Below are 16,426 nucleotides of genomic sequence, written 5' to 3' on the forward strand. Positions count from 1 at the left end.
AAAAGGAAAACTATGAATAGTTTATTTTGGTTTAAAATTCAAAAGCCAAATAGTGTATTTTGCCATACTATCAGTATAAAGAAGAAACACCATATTATTTCAAAAGATGCAGAAAAATAATGTCACAAATTGAATATTCATTCATGATTAAAAAATACTCAACATATTAAGAATAAAAGAGAATTTCCTCAAGTTGGTAAGGGTAATCTAGAAAAAATATACTGCTAACATCATACATAAAGGTAAAAGACTGAAGCTTTTTCTCTAAGATCAGCAACAAGGCAAGAATGTCCATTTTCACCACTTCAACTAAACATTGTGTGAGAAACCCAAACCACTGCAGTAAGGTACAAAAAACAAATAAAAATCTTACAAACTGGAAGAGAATGAAAATAATCTTTACATGTAGACCATAGCAACATGTGCATTGAAAATATAAATAAGTAAATAAAGACAGCAAGCTACTAAAAAGCTACTAGACTAGTCAGTTTAGCAAGGTTGCATGATATTAGGTCAATACAAATTTGATTGTATTGCTATATACTAGCAAAGAACAGCTGAACATGGAAATTTTTAAACAATACTTTACAATAGCATTGAAAAATATAAAGTAATTAGGTATAAATTCACAAAATACTCTGCAAATTACAAAACTGCTGAGAGAAATTAAAGAACTAAATAAACGGAGAGCTATACTATATTCATTCATCATAAACTGACAATTATCTCCAATTGATCTATAAATTTATTGCCATTCCAACAAAACTTCCACAGGATTTTTATGTTGAAATTAACAAGATGATTCTACAATGTATATGGTTATAAAACAGGTCTGGTATAGGCAAAACAATTTTGAAAATATAAACACAGTAGGAGGACTTAGCTACCTGCTTTTGAGACTTATAAAGCTACCTGTCATAAAGCTATTATTGTAGTCAAAAAAGTATAGTACTTATGTAAGAATACAGCTATAGATAAGTGGAGCCGAACATAGAATGCAGAAATAGACCCACGTATGTATATATGGTCAATTAATTTTCAAAAGTTACCAAGGTGCTTCGATGGGGGAAAAAGTCTTTTCAATAAATGGTCCTGGAACAAATAACATATTCACATGGAAGAAAAAGAACTTTTGACCCTTATTTCATGGTATACATACAAATGGACTCAAAATAAGTCACAGACCCAAATATAAAAGCTAACACTAAAAGAAAATAAAATTTTCTAACCAAGTATAGGAAAAAAACTACAAGGCTTTGGGATAGGCAAAAATTTCTTAAGCATGAGAAGCATAAACATGAAAAATAATTGATAAATTGAACTTCATCTTCAGAAGAGTCTATTAAGAAAATGAAAAGGCAAGCCATAGATCAGGAGAAGATATTCACAATACATGTATCAAACTTTGAATTTGTATGATAAATATTAAAAAAAACTTACAACTCAAAAAATAAATAACCCAATACAAAATAGGCAAGGGATTTAAACAGATGACTTACAAAAAAGTTATGTAAATGGACAAGACATACGTGAAAATACTCAACATCATTTGTTATCAGGGAAATGCAAACTAAAACCACAACTAAATCCTGATACTTACTCACTAAAATGGCTAAAATTGTAAAGATTGACCATGCCGACTATTGGTGAGTTTGTGGAGCAACTAAAACTCTTGTTCCTTACCAAGTGGAATATAAATTCCACAAGCACTTTGCAAAACATTTTTGGCAGCTTATTAAATAACTAAACACATACAATAATAAAACCTAGCAATTCCTCTCCTAGGTATTCATTCAAGAGAAATGAAGATATACGTCTCCTCCCAAAGACTTGTAAACAAATCTTCCTAGGACCTTTACTCAGACATCCAGGACATATCCTATGATTGCTTTTATATGAAACTCTAGAAAAGAGAAATCGAATCTATAATGAAAAAAAGCAGATCAGTGATTTCCTGGGGTTGATTGTACGGGGTTGAATTGACAGGGAGGGGACATGGGGAACATTTTTGGGTGATGCAAGTATTATGTAGTTTGATTGTGGTTACTCATTAAAATATACACTTAAATGGGGACATTTTGTCGTACGTAAACCAAACTGAATTAATTTTATTTCAAAAAGGTTTCAGGGGATTTCTTTTGCATATAATCTTAAACGAAGTCAACTAATCATCTCCAAATTTATCACATCCTTTCATATTCTGTGGTGTGAACTCTACCTAGGCCAGCCCTGAAGCTGAGCTAGTCTTCTTCGCCCCATTCTCAGGCAATCCTTCTCTCTACCAAGATTCCAAGATGCCTCATAACGGAAGCCTCAAACTTAGTGAAGGAAAAAATTCACGTCCTCACAAGTATCTACATTCCTGCTGTCATATTTCTTCTGGAAATAAATTTGCTGATATTAAGGTTTGTATTTAGAAGATATACTCTGTTTAAGCTACTCATGCACTCTACTGTATTTCAAATGAGAATTATCTGTTTGAATATAAAAAAATTGAAATGCTTAGAACTCTATAAATGATCTATGATTATATTCCACCCAACCTGAAATGTATTTTCAAGGTGATTTATAGAGCTTTATAAAGAAATCCTATCAAAAATTTAAATTTAAATTTAAATTACTTCCAAATGTTTGCTCCTCCTTCTTTCTGTTCTCAGAAATTACCTCCTTTGCTGGGCCCATAAGCATGGGATTAATCATGAGGCAATAACTATGGCAATATAGTCTAGACTAGACAAGTCATATAATTATTAATCAATTTCCTGTATAAAACATTAACTTTTACTTTATTTCTGTCAAGTTAAAGACATCATAGTGTTTTTTAATGATCATGTTTGCCCTTACTAGTAGTGTTTGCACATTACTGTAAAAGTCAAAACTCAAGCAAGTTTTACTGATACGCCATCAGAAAATGATTTAAGGACTAGAGCAGAATATAACCAGTTTTTCATCCCACAAAAGTGAGAACCATGTGGTGTATGGTGCTGGCTGAATCCACTCTCTAACATGTTATCCAGACAATTTATTTGTGTTGCCCAGCTGAATGATACACACGTTAAAATGACCTTGTTGGACTGGGTGACTCACAAGCTGTTGTATTTGTTTATATCTCCAACCTGAAAACCTTTGGTGCTCGTTTACATTCGCATCAAAAAGAATAAAATACCTACGAATAAATTTAACCAAGGAGGTGAAAGACCTATACACTGAAACTATACACCATTGATGAAAGAAATTGAAGAAGACTCAAATAAATGGAATGATAATCTGTCCTCATGGATTGGAAGAATTAATATTATTAAAATGTGCATACTATTCAAAGCAATCTACAGATTCAATGCAATCCTTATCAAAATTCCAATGGCATTTTCACAGAACTAGCGCAAATAATTCAAAATTTGTGTGAAACCACAATAGACCAGAAATAGCCAAAGGAATCTTGAGAAAGAAGATCAAAGCCAGAGGTATCACCCTGCTTGATTTCAAACTATACTACAAAGCAATAGTAATCAAAACAGTATGGTATTGGCATAAAAACAGACACACAGATCAATGGAACAGAACAGAGAGCCCAGAAATAAACCCAAACATATGGTCAATTAATTTACAACAAAGGAGGCAAAAATATATGATGCGGAAAGGACATTTTCTTCAATAAATGGTGTTGGGAAAACTGAACAGCTACATACAAAAGAATGAAACTGGACCGCTATCTTATACCATACACAAAAATTAACTCAAAATGGATTAAAGACTTGAACGTAGACCTGAATCCAGGAAACTCCTAGAAGAAAACATAGGTGATAAGCTCCTTAACATCAGTCTTAGCAATGTTATTTTGGATCTGACTCCAAAGGCAAGGGGGAAAAAAGCAAAAATCATAAAGCTAAAAAGATTCTGCACAGTGAAAGAAACCATCAACAAAATTAAAAGGCAACCTACTGAATGGGAGAAGATATTCGCAAATCATATATCCGATAAGAGGTTAATATCCAAAATATACAAAGAACTCATACAACTCAATAAGAAAAAAATAAACAATCTGATTAAAAAATGGGCAGAGGATCTGAATAAACATTTTTCCAAAGAAGACACAGATTGCCAACAGGTGCATAAAAAGATGCTCAACATTACTAATCATCTGGGGAATGCAAATCAAAACCACAATGAGATATCACCTTACACCTGTCGGAATGATTATTGTCAAAAAAGACAAGAAATAACAAATGTTGGCAAAGATGTGATGAAAAGGGAACCCTTGTACATGGTGGGAATGTAAATTGGTGGACCCACTATGGAAAACAGTATGGAGGTTCCTCCAAAAATTAAAAATAGAACTACTATATGATCCAGTAATTCCACTGCTGGGTATGTAGCCAAGGAAAACGAAAACAGTAATTTGACAAGATATAAGCACCCTCATGTTCACTGCAGCGTTCTTTACGGTGGTCAAGATATGGAAACAACCTAAGTGTCCATCAATGGATGGGATAAAGAAGATGTGGTATATATATATTCAATGGAATACTACTCAGCCATAAAACAGAATGAAATCCTGCCATTTGCAACAACATGGATGGACATTGAGGGTATTATGCTAAGTGAAATAAGTCAGAGAAAGACAAATACCACACAATTTCACTTACATGTGGAATCTAAAAAGTAAAACAAACAAAACCAAACCAAGACTCATAGATACCGAGAGCAAATTGGTATTTGCCAGAGGGGAGAGGAGGTAGGGAGTGGGGAGTGAAATGGCTGAAGGGCATCAAGAAGTACAAACTTCCAGTTATAAAATAAGTGTCATGGGAAGGTAAAGTACAGTATGGGGAATATAGTCAATAATATTGTCTTAACTTTGTATGGTGACAAATGATGAGCAGACTTTTTGTGGTCATCATTTCACAATGTATACAAATATCGAGTCATTATGTTGTACACCTGAAGCTAATATAATATTGCATGTCAACTATACTTCATTAAAAAAAACTTTGGTAAATTGAGCATTTATCATGATTTTCTTGTCACATCTTTTTAAAATTTACATTTATGACTCAGTATAATATCCATTTGTTCGATTATACAAGCTCCATCATTGCCATTTTGGGTGTTGTAAATTGTCTGACGATTTTTTATTTTGCTCAAATAAGTATAAAATAACATTTAGCTGGAGATATCCCTATTGACTATAAATATGAACGGGCTCAACAGCTTAATGCAATCCTGCTAAAGATTATAAGAGTTTGCCTAGACAGGAAAATTCAACAATGAGCATGTTTTATAAACTGAAATTGATGAGAGAATAGGTCTATGTAGAGTCTAGACACTTTGCAGTTTGTGATTTGAAGTCAAATTATATTTTCCTTTCATAAAATACATTCTTGATAAGTGGCAATCCACTAACAATATTCTATTCATGGATAAGAATAACGCCACCAAAGTGTCAAGGAAAGAGGTGCATAACAGTCTAATGAATTTGGAAAAGCATAGCACCACCATTTACCATCCTTAATTCCAGTTCCAAGTTATATGGCTAATTATATAGCAGAAATCCATATACAAGCAATGTTAACTTTAAATTTATACCAGTAAACTCTTTTTATAGTGCCATTTAGGTCCCTCAATCAATTCTGCAATCTTTCATTAATATCTATGCCTATAAACATGCCTTTAAAATGATGGATAGAGTCAAAGTTCTTTTAAGATGGTGTTTTATTACTTTTTCTTAACTTAGCTTGTTTCAAATTATGTTTAGTCGCTTGATAAATGCTTCTCATGTTTTCTTTTTCTCAAGAAGTAGTGTGGAATGGAGCCGGGAAAAGTACTGTATTAAGGGTCAGAAGACAGCACCTACTGTGGGTCTATCAAGTGAGATGCAAAGATTAATTGAACACCATTCCATCCTTGCAGAATCTAAAACACGATAAATACTATTATACAGGTATAAAGTTCTATGGGAGTAAAGAGGAGGAAGCATGCAACTAATGATTTTAAAGGAAAATTTTGAAGAGTAGAATATATTTGAGTAAGAAGTTGCCAGATAGAGAAGGAGAGAAATAGCATTGAAATCAGAGGATACAGACACAACATATACAAAGAAAATTTGGAAATTTGTAAGTATTCTGACATGGCTGTATTACAGTACATGTGTGTTGATAGTTGTTTTTGAGGTTATGGGGAGGGGAGGGAGATGTGCAGATTGCAGGAAATGAAATGGAACCATTGCAGAGAGCGTTGTTATTTTATGCTCCAGATAATGATGAGCTCTTCAAGAAATTCAGCAGAGGAGTGAAGTAAATCTGTTTTATTTTTTTTAATATTTCATTTCCAGTATATCACTGTGCACTGTAGACCTTGCCTAGGTAGAAAGAGAATCTGTTGCAAGGAGACCAGTTAGGAGACTACAGCCATAGGTCACATGGAAGAAGAGAGTTTCTAGAAGGAATAGAAATGAAAAGGAATGGATAGATTTGAGAGTAACTTTATATCTTGTTACAAGCACTTTACCTTTACTTACAAAAGTAACCAGTAATCTTTTCATTGACTCAACACAGAAAACACTACAAGTATTTCAATTAAATTCTTATTTTACCCTATTCAATTAAACCTCATACAGCCAACGGCCACATTGTTACTTCAGGAAGAAATGCCATTTTTTCTCATCCAAGCTTTCCACTTCATTATCTAAAAATGGCTCATCCTGCTAGGATCCCTCACATCCTAATACATCATTATGCTTCTCTTCATCTTTCCACCCAGGTCAGAATTCATTTCTCCTTCTTCTTTGCTCCCATGTTACATTGCTTATACCTTCTGCCTTAGCTTTTACTTACTTTGCTACCTTTATTATCTTTTTTTTTTTAAGCCAAGATTCCTTTAGTTTGTTTGTTTGTTTATTTATTTATTTATTTTTGTGAGAAAGATCAGCCCTGAGCTAACATCCATGCTAATCCTCCTCTTTTTGCCGAGGAAGACCGGCTCTGAGCTAACATCTATGGCCAATCCTCGTCCTTTTTGTTTTCCCCCAAAATCCCAGTAGATAGTTGTATGTCATAGTTGCACATCCTTCTAGTTGCTGTATGTGGGACGCGGCCTCAGCATGGCCAAAGAAGCGGTGCGTCGGTGCGCGCCAGGGATCCGAACCCCGGGCCGCCAGTAGCAGAGTGCGCGCACTTAACCACTAAGCCACGGGGCCAGCCCCACTACCTTTATTATCTTATAGGATCCTTGAGGGTAGGGACTCTGCGATGTTTGACAATCTGTGACACAGATTTCTTTGTTCATAAACATTTGATAAATGTATGTTGAAAAGCAAAATAATTGATTCAAACTCAATCCTAATTTCATAATGATATCTCCAAGTAATAAGGAATTGCCAAGTTATATCTGTGGTACATACAGAATCCCTAATCTATGATTTTTATGCATATATTCATCTTTTCTCATGTCTATATACAAAAAATAAACATAGCTTTAAATCCCACCCATAAATGTGAGAGTAAACTCTTGTTCTCAAATATATTCATGTACAACCTTTCATATTTATTTTATTATAATTTTGATTGTGAAGAGTTTTATCATAATATCTAACTTTCAGGTTGATTTATTCAATTTACCATTGCTACTAATAGCAAACTATTGGTCATATAGAATTTTACTACATTTAAATAACAACATCATTTCAACAACTAAAATAGCACGCTAGAATGGAAGTTTATACCTAATTGCACCACAGTTTATTAATAAGGCTTTGAGTAATGAGTCCTGACAAGTTATAGTAATTGCACCTCTATTATACAGGCTATTTTGATATGAGACCTTAATTTTTTAAAAAATTCACATCTTTAGCATGTGTTCATTAATTTTTTCATAAACACTGTGATAGTTTATAACTGAGAAATATGGTAATATTTTCCCACACATTATAGTTGTGATAGACTGTACTCTTCAAAAATGACTGCCACAATATTTCTACTCCCACGTGATCTTTTAAATCTTGACGCTCCTTCATCAAAGGGTAGAGTCTACATCCCCTCCCCTTGACCTTGGAAGGACCTCTTGAGGTAATAATAAAGTGGAGTGGCACTATGTGGTGGCTGAGGTTAGTCATAAAAGCAATGTAACTTCTGTCTGGCTCTCCCTCTGGATGCCTGCCCTTGGAACCCAGCCATCGTGCTGTGAGGAAGACCTGGCCACCTGGAGAGGTCTGCATGGAAAGGAATTGGGGCCAAAGGCCCTCAGTCCTTTGTGAGCCCCCACCCAACAACTAGCACCAACTGTCGGCCACATGAGTTTATGTCACATGGCTCAGAGACGAGCCTTCCTCGCCAAGCCCTAACTACATTACAGATCTATAAGCAAAACAAAATTATTGTTGTTGTTTAAGGCCACACAGTATTGAGGTGGTTTATTAAAAGGCAATAGTAACCTGAACAAAAGTAAACAAAGCATTCGTAAGAGGTACATCTTGCATTATAGAGCATTTCCTTGTAATGCGAATGTGGCCTCCAGAACTGCAGCGCTTGCTCTGCTTGGTTGGCTTCTCTATTCTCGGTGCTTAGAATAGGGCTTGGCCCATAGTATTTAGTACATAAAATAATAATGATTTATAACGAGATACATATAAATCAAAGACAATAAAGGATTTGAAAAACATATGCATCAAAAATGTTTGCCGTGGTGTAGCGGTTAAGTGCACGCGCTCCGCTACTGGCAGCCCGGGTTCGGATCCCGGGCACCCACCGATGCACCGCTTGTCAGGCCATACTGTGTTGGCGTGCCATATAAAGTGGAGGAAGATGGGCATGAATGTTAGCTCAAGGCCAGTCTTCATCAGCAAAAAGAGGAGGATTGGCATGGATGTTAGCTCAGGGTTAATCTTCCTCACCAAAAAAAAAAAAAAGTTTCAAAGTGCAATTTGTCAGAATTGTTACCCAAATTTATGAAAATGTTAGTATACATAAGTAGCAAAAAACATTTTTGTACATTTAAAGCTATAAGAATCTCAAAATATAACACATACCTTTACATCACACTCAATTCATGTTTCATTTCAAATATATATTATTTATGATGATCCTCAACAGTGTTGCTAACTTTGTATACCAATTTTTGACTTAGTTGCCTGCATTCGTTCAATGTTTTACTAGTACCTGAGATATAGGCATTGATTTAAATATCTCACAAATGTATCTTCATGTGTTCTTTCAAACATCATGGAATATCTCTAATTTTGATTCACAATGTGCTGTGCTATGCTATCCTCCCCCAAAGCAGCTATTATTCTCATTTCTTCATTTATAATATAGATTGCAAGGTAGGTGTGTCTTCCTTAATGTTTTTTCCTAGATGAAAATGTCCCTGCAGACATTATCAATCCAAAGAAACAGATTCAGCCATGTGTTTTCCATTTTATTGAGTGGAAGCAAAGCATATTTTCTCTAAGCAATACATAAGGCTTTGAGGAAAATTCCACAACTATGAAAAACGTTTTATTATTTGCTCTGCATTATGATGCAGAGCTCATTCCAAGAGTGATTGACAAGGAGGAACATTAAATAGGCAGAGGCACATAAAAATCAGAGTGAGAAAAATTATTGAGTAAAAACTCACCGAGTATGATATTATTATTAGCCATTTTATATATCGGTAACATAAATTTATCTATGATGAATCTTAAAAAGCTCCCGCTAAGATATTCAAATATGTTCTAAAAAAAAAACTATTCATTGATTATTGTCATTTATAATCATTGGGCTCAGTATACTCAGAGGAAATTCTGTAATTTAAATATTTTTACACTGAAATTTATTAAAATATCAGAAACATCGTCTTATTTATAGAAATGCTATGTTGGACAAAAATAAATAGTTATGAAATAATATAAAATCTTATTAAAATGATATTTTTCTCTTTTATTTTATTCAAATAATTATTTAGATATAGTAAATACCTTAAAACTTGTCAAAAGACAAGATTTGTGTTTTAAAAACTAGAAATACTCTATGGTAAATGTTAAATTGCAGAGTTAGTAATGTTTCACTTTGAAATGATATCCTACGAAAAGTTCTTGAAATTAAAAATACAAAATAAAATAACAGCAGCAAAAATCCACCACAAATGGATTTAGTTCTAACCTACTGCTCTTGATATTTTTCCTAAGGTGGTCTAACAAAGAATGAAGACGAACGGCCTTGTTTTTCAAAGGCAAATGTTTAACACTCTCATCCATACAGACATTATATGTTACAGACACTATATTTTAAGTTGTTGACACAATATTTCATATTGCACATAATACATAAGTGATATATTTCTTTTTGTAGATGTATATTTTGAAACTTATAAGGTGGTTCTTAAATTGACAACTGCCCCCAAATATAGAAAACAAAATGCTAACATCACTGAGTAAAGAATGCCAAATTTATTGCCTCTTCTGATATTATCAGACTTTATGAATAGGATAAAAATGTACCATAGTCTACTGCAAGGGACTATTAAGTTGAAGAGAACCTCAATATGATTCTGTTTTTGAAAATGTAGAACACCAAATAGCTAATTGGTTAATAATTTTGCAGACTATTAATAATTTATTAATGACAGCACAATTATTTTTACTCAAAAGTATGAATAATAAGGATAAAAAAATCTATCATTCTTTCACTGTCCCAAATATTCATTGACTCACTCAATTTTACTTATTTGTCATCCTGAATACTTCCTAAAGTATTAAGAAATAATACTTAATAGAAGAACTCATATTTTATAATATAAGAAGAGCTTATATTTTCTGACGCTGCTTTCCTTTAACTTACCGCTTAGGAAACAATGAATTAGTTGTGGATCCCTCCATCTCCCCAACATTGTGTTGATTCCCACTTCCATGCTTTTGGTTATGCTCTATCTTCTGCCTAGAAATGCCCTGAATGCCATCTTCACTTGACAAAATTTGGCTCAGCAAACTTAAAACTCAGTTCAGGAGTGTGTTGGGTGTCCCCAAGACCATCCCCACTCTCAGATTCGCTAGAAAGACTCCAGAGTCAGCATTATAGGCTTACTCACCACAAAGATTTATCACAGCGATGTCATAAGGATACATGGCTGGATCATATGGGAAAAATGTACAGTGTCTACAGGAATCTATGTAATGGTTTCCTTATGCTCTTTCCATCCCACGAAGTGTCACAGAGAGTGTCCTCTTCCTCCAATACCAAAATGCAACAACGTGTATGCAATGCTTCGGCCCAAGGAAGCCCATTAGAGACCTCGCTGGGGGCTGGTCACACAGGCATCCTCTGCCTAGCATGTACTAACACTCCAGACTTGCAGAAGGCAAGAAGATGTTTAGCATAAACCATATTTTTGCACAGTGTAGGCATAGTGAACCTTCATCAATTATCTATTGCATGAGGGCCAAGTTTCCAGATGCCAACCAAGGGCCAATCTCTCAAACAGGTCTTTCTCAAGATAGCAGTCTCAGGCCTGCTATGGTAACTCTTTTCTACATAAGAAGTAACCACCTAAGGATTCTATCTCTGATTCCTGGAGAGGTAGCTGCTGATCTTCAGTGCCTCCATGCCCATATATCTCTTAGTATTTTATACTTTGGAGTACCATTACCAGTATATTTAGATTTCTCTCCCATATTACCCCTAATATCTTTTTACCTGAAATTTGGAAAGTAGTTGGCACTTAGCAAAAGCTTATTGAAAAATTAAATAATAGATTATCAACTTCTTTTTCTTTAAACCAAGGTTTAAAGTCTATATAGCTTATCTTCTTTCTTTCCTGAACAATTCGTTCCTAATAGCATTAAGCAAGGCTGAGCAAAGTATGTGTCCACGTGCAAGGTGGAAAGGAGGCAAGGTGAGCTGTGGTGGCCCAAAGCAGGGTGTTAGAACTGCGCAGGGTAATGAGGGATTCCACAGGGTAGGAGTAGACCAGCATGGGAAGTTGGAGCCCAAGTGTGAGGAAGAAGGCACTCCTATGGGGAGGCGACCCAGCACGTTGTGTCAGAGCCTAGAGAGGTGAAGGGGGCAGCCATGCCCGGGGAGGACCAAGGCAGGATTTTGGATTTGGGGGCAGGGAGAGTAGGGTGACTACGCGGAGGTGGACAGTGGCAGCAGTGTCCAGCAGAGAGTATTGGAGGCTAAGAGTGGCAACAACGGGTGATTGGTTGCGTAAAAGAGGATCAATAAAATAAGTAAACATATGTAGGATAATGAGAAACAGGCCTCTCATTGAAAGAGAAAGGCACTATAACTATGGAAAGGAAGAGGATAAGAAGGTTGGGTTGGGAGTATTAGGGTGAACTCATGGTTTTTAAGATGGACAGACAGAGAGAGACAGAAGGCAGAGAGAGAGAGAGAGAAAAGAGAGAGAGAGATTTACATACATATTTAAATTATATATTTATAATTTAATAGGCTACATATATGTTGCTGTTCTCTGTGTTTCTACTATATCAGTACAAGAGAACCTTAAATATTTTTTATATTCTTTAACCAAATAGTCCGCTGGTTATTTTGATGAAAATCTATTCCTCTCTTGGGGAGACAGAAATTATTAAGTGGAATACGAGCCCCAGTGAAATGTATTATTGCTCTGGATCTCTAATAGGTTCTTAAAGGATTTTATTTTCCCCCTTTCAAGATTAATTCACTGCATCTAAGAGAAGCAGAGGTGAAGTTGGGGATCTCAACAGGATACTAGTGTCCAAATATTTAATATCAAAAGTAAACTTTTAGAAGATCTGGAACTATAAACTCAAGTCTTCCATTAAACCATACTATCTCCTGCATATAAAGCTTACTATGACCTCTGTCTTATTGTGCCAGAATGGAAGGAGGCATCTTCTTTCCCTAAATAAGTTTTCCTTCTGTTTTCACGTTTCTTATACTTACTCTCTCAGTCACTGGGCTCACAATCCGTGTTACCTATCTTTTTCTCCTTAGTCTTCCATGCCCAACATTCAAACAGTCACACACGCTTTTTTTTCTCACAATTTATCTTATATCCATCTTTCATTTACTTTTTTATTGTACCCTTTATTTGGAATAGTTTTTGTCAGTCTTTTCTCTTTTAGCTTTCTCCTGCACATGGCTATAATAAAATAAAGCGTATTTGTTATGTTCTCTTTAAATCAGTTATAGAAATAGACACAGTCTGAGGAAGCAGGGATCAATGTTGGAATATCTTTTCTAAATCCTTTTTCCTCTAACTACACAATTCTTTTTTCATGCAAGCAATACCTGCTTCCCCTATAGTATCTTAACCTCACATCATGCATTGTCCAAACTTCTTTCTCATATTTTAGATGTTTAAAATGTTTATATATTATAAAATATGTCTTAATGTTTAAAATATTTATTTAATCCTTTATGCCCATCTTATTATGAAATCTTTTGCTAGAGTAGAAAAGCTGAGCTTTCCAAATTTCTTTATTCAGAGTATAATTTGTGTTTCTAAAAAAGAAGATATTGAAAATTAGACACCTATAGATGAAAACATCAAAGGCAATTACTTAATAAGCTTTCCAAGCATGTTGCTCTCCCCAAATCTATACACATAGAACTCTTTTTAAAGTCAGGGGGAGTTCTGTGCCCACAAAGGCTTTACACAAGGGGGAAAGAAAAAGAATTTAAACATAAGTAAGTAGAACAAACTTTAATAAGCTTTCTCAAGAAGTGCTTACCTGAGGGACTCAAACAGCTGCAATGTAAAAACCTGTTTAATAACCCTCTATTAAATAATTTTCTTTATTTAAATTAAAATCAAATGCAGGCTAAGTTGCAAGCAAACAAGATTTACATAATATCAATTTCTAAAAGGGGGGTAAACAGGGTCTTCTAGTAACCAAATATCTTTAAGTATTGTATTGTTCTGCTTTTCTTTACACGCTACTATTTTGAGTGATTTATTAAAGCCAACTACATAATTGTGTATAGAAATAATGAAGCAAATATACTTGGTGTATCCAAGTGGCTTGCTAGAGCATATCAAGTAGTTTTAAAGGAAGTAAACAAGCAAATTAATTGCCAATTTTCTCACAGAATGTGGCTTCTTATATGATGAAAACTTTATAAGACTTCTTCAAGATTTTCAACAACCATAAACTATTTAGAAATAATTTATCTTCTTTGCCAATGTTGGTAACATATGCAAGAATTTACTTTTCTTCAGTTTCAGAAAAATAAGACTTTTGTTTCTTTGGAACTCTTGTTGCTTCTCTCTCATTTGTGGTCACAATTCTCAGTTTATGACACTGGAATTATTCCATAGCAATTAATCCCAAAATTATAAATATGATAATGAGTCCAAGAAGTAAATTTATATGTTCCCTCTTATCTTCCCTCTTCTTCCATCTCTAACAAATAAATGGTTTCTCAGAATAAAACATTTGGGGAAAATATTCTGAAATGAAATTTACAAGCAGGGTTATTTTGGATTAAAAGAGATTTCCATGCTTTCTCTTTTTTTCATCTGAGATGTCAAGCTCCCTGAGGGCAGGTTGATCTTGAATAACCAGGGTCATGCTAATGTCCAACTTGGTGCCTTGCACATTGTAAGTGATCAATAATAAGAATGTGTTAAAAACTGATTTTCCCCTCTAATTTGCCTCCTGCTTTCTTAGATGATAGGAACAACATGCGCATCACCATTCATGAGATCATTAATATTTGAATAACAAAAATGTATTCTTTATATTAAAACAACCACTGAGTTCCTTCATAACAATGGTCATCCCATAGGGCAGAATTGAAGGTGTAACGTGATGGTTAGATTTTGTACATCTATTTACAGAATTTAATAACCTTTCAGAGTTCTAATCCCATAGATTGTGAGAGAGTCTCAGGGTAGAATTGCGGGAACTTGGAAAGCTAGGTCCATTCATTGTATAAAATATATGTAAGATTTTCTGTATATGAAGAATAAAGTCCCTGAAAATGGGTTATTTTTAATAGATGTTCAAAGTCTAAAACCTAAAAAGGGGAAGAACCTTTGAAAAAGACTTTGAAAAGGACTTTGACAGTATGTAATAAAGGGAAAAAAGAAGTTAAGCTCAAGTTGCCAACTTATCTTTTTAATAGTGGTCCAAAAAAAGACACAGGGTCATTGCCCTTTCCTTGATCACCATCTTCTAGGGATACTGTGAGGTATCTGAAATCTCAAGTATGTTTTAAGCATTTAACTAGCCTTACCTATACTGCGACTTTCTCATGTCCCCTGTGTCTTACTAGTATGTCAGATTTTATTTCCCTGGGGAACAAAGGCAGGAAAAATAAAAAAGATAGCTTGTGTACATCTTCCAATGAATAAAGAATCCAAACCAAAGTTACTTTTGAATAAAGTACATTTGCCAAACTCAAAACAACATGGAACCCACAAGTGAATAAAAATAAACTAACTTTGTCTACAGAATCATAGTTTTGGGGAAATGTTTGCAATTTGTGATCCAATATTTTAGAGTAAAAATGTTGATTTTTATTCTTGATATTCAACAGTATAACCAAATGTGTCATTTTAAGAAAAATTTTTATATATAAAAATGTGAAGTTGCCCTACCTTAATCCAAATTTAAAACACATAATTGCAATGACTAGCTAAAGATTTTGTTCATTTTACATGTTGATTGAATTTTTCTTAATTAAGGACTTTTTAAAAAAAAAAATGATACTATGCGAAAATAAGCTAATACATACTCTCGGAAAGAGTTGTCTGAGAAGAGGTTCTAAAAATGTAGTCAGATATACTAAATTTGTCTTATGTGAAATATATAATCTAGATATTGAAATTTGTCACTCTGGGGTAGTTAGCATAAAATATGGGATGAATAAAAAACGGGATAAACAGATGCAGTGTCCCCCTTCTCCGTAACCACAGTTGGATCTCCTACTCTGGCCAGAGACCGTACAGAGATGTACCAAGGAGGATGAGTAAGATAGTATACACCTGCCTGTGCAAATTCATTACCAGTACTAAAAACAACAAATTGGCAAAAAGACTTTACTATTGCAGATATTAGTATGTTTATAGACCTAAAAGGATACGTGATTTAGGGTCAGAGGCTTGGGAATGAGTCAGCTTCTGCCACTTAGTTGTGTGATATAATCTTGGAAAATTATTTAACTTTCTTGAGCTTTGTTTCCTTTTGGATAAAATAACCGCAAGAATTAACACCCATCTCACAAGGCTTTTTTGAGCATCAACTATGTTAAGTGCATTGAGAAAGCACTTTTTACACAACTATACAGATGTGGATCATTTGTCTCATTATTCAGGTAATTTGTTTTCCATTGTACATTTTGGTAGTAAATCAGCTTGATTTTCTATGAACCTTTTGGAGAGTTATAATAATAATCTATAAAGGGAAAACAGGCACATATTAGCTATTAGAGTCTTCATTCACTCGTTCAACAAACATTCA

The sequence above is a fragment of the Diceros bicornis genome, chromosome 3 (genome assembly GCF_020826845.1).
Source record: "Diceros bicornis minor isolate mBicDic1 chromosome 3, mDicBic1.mat.cur, whole genome shotgun sequence".
Classification (NCBI taxonomy): domain Eukaryota; kingdom Metazoa; phylum Chordata; class Mammalia; order Perissodactyla; family Rhinocerotidae; genus Diceros; species Diceros bicornis.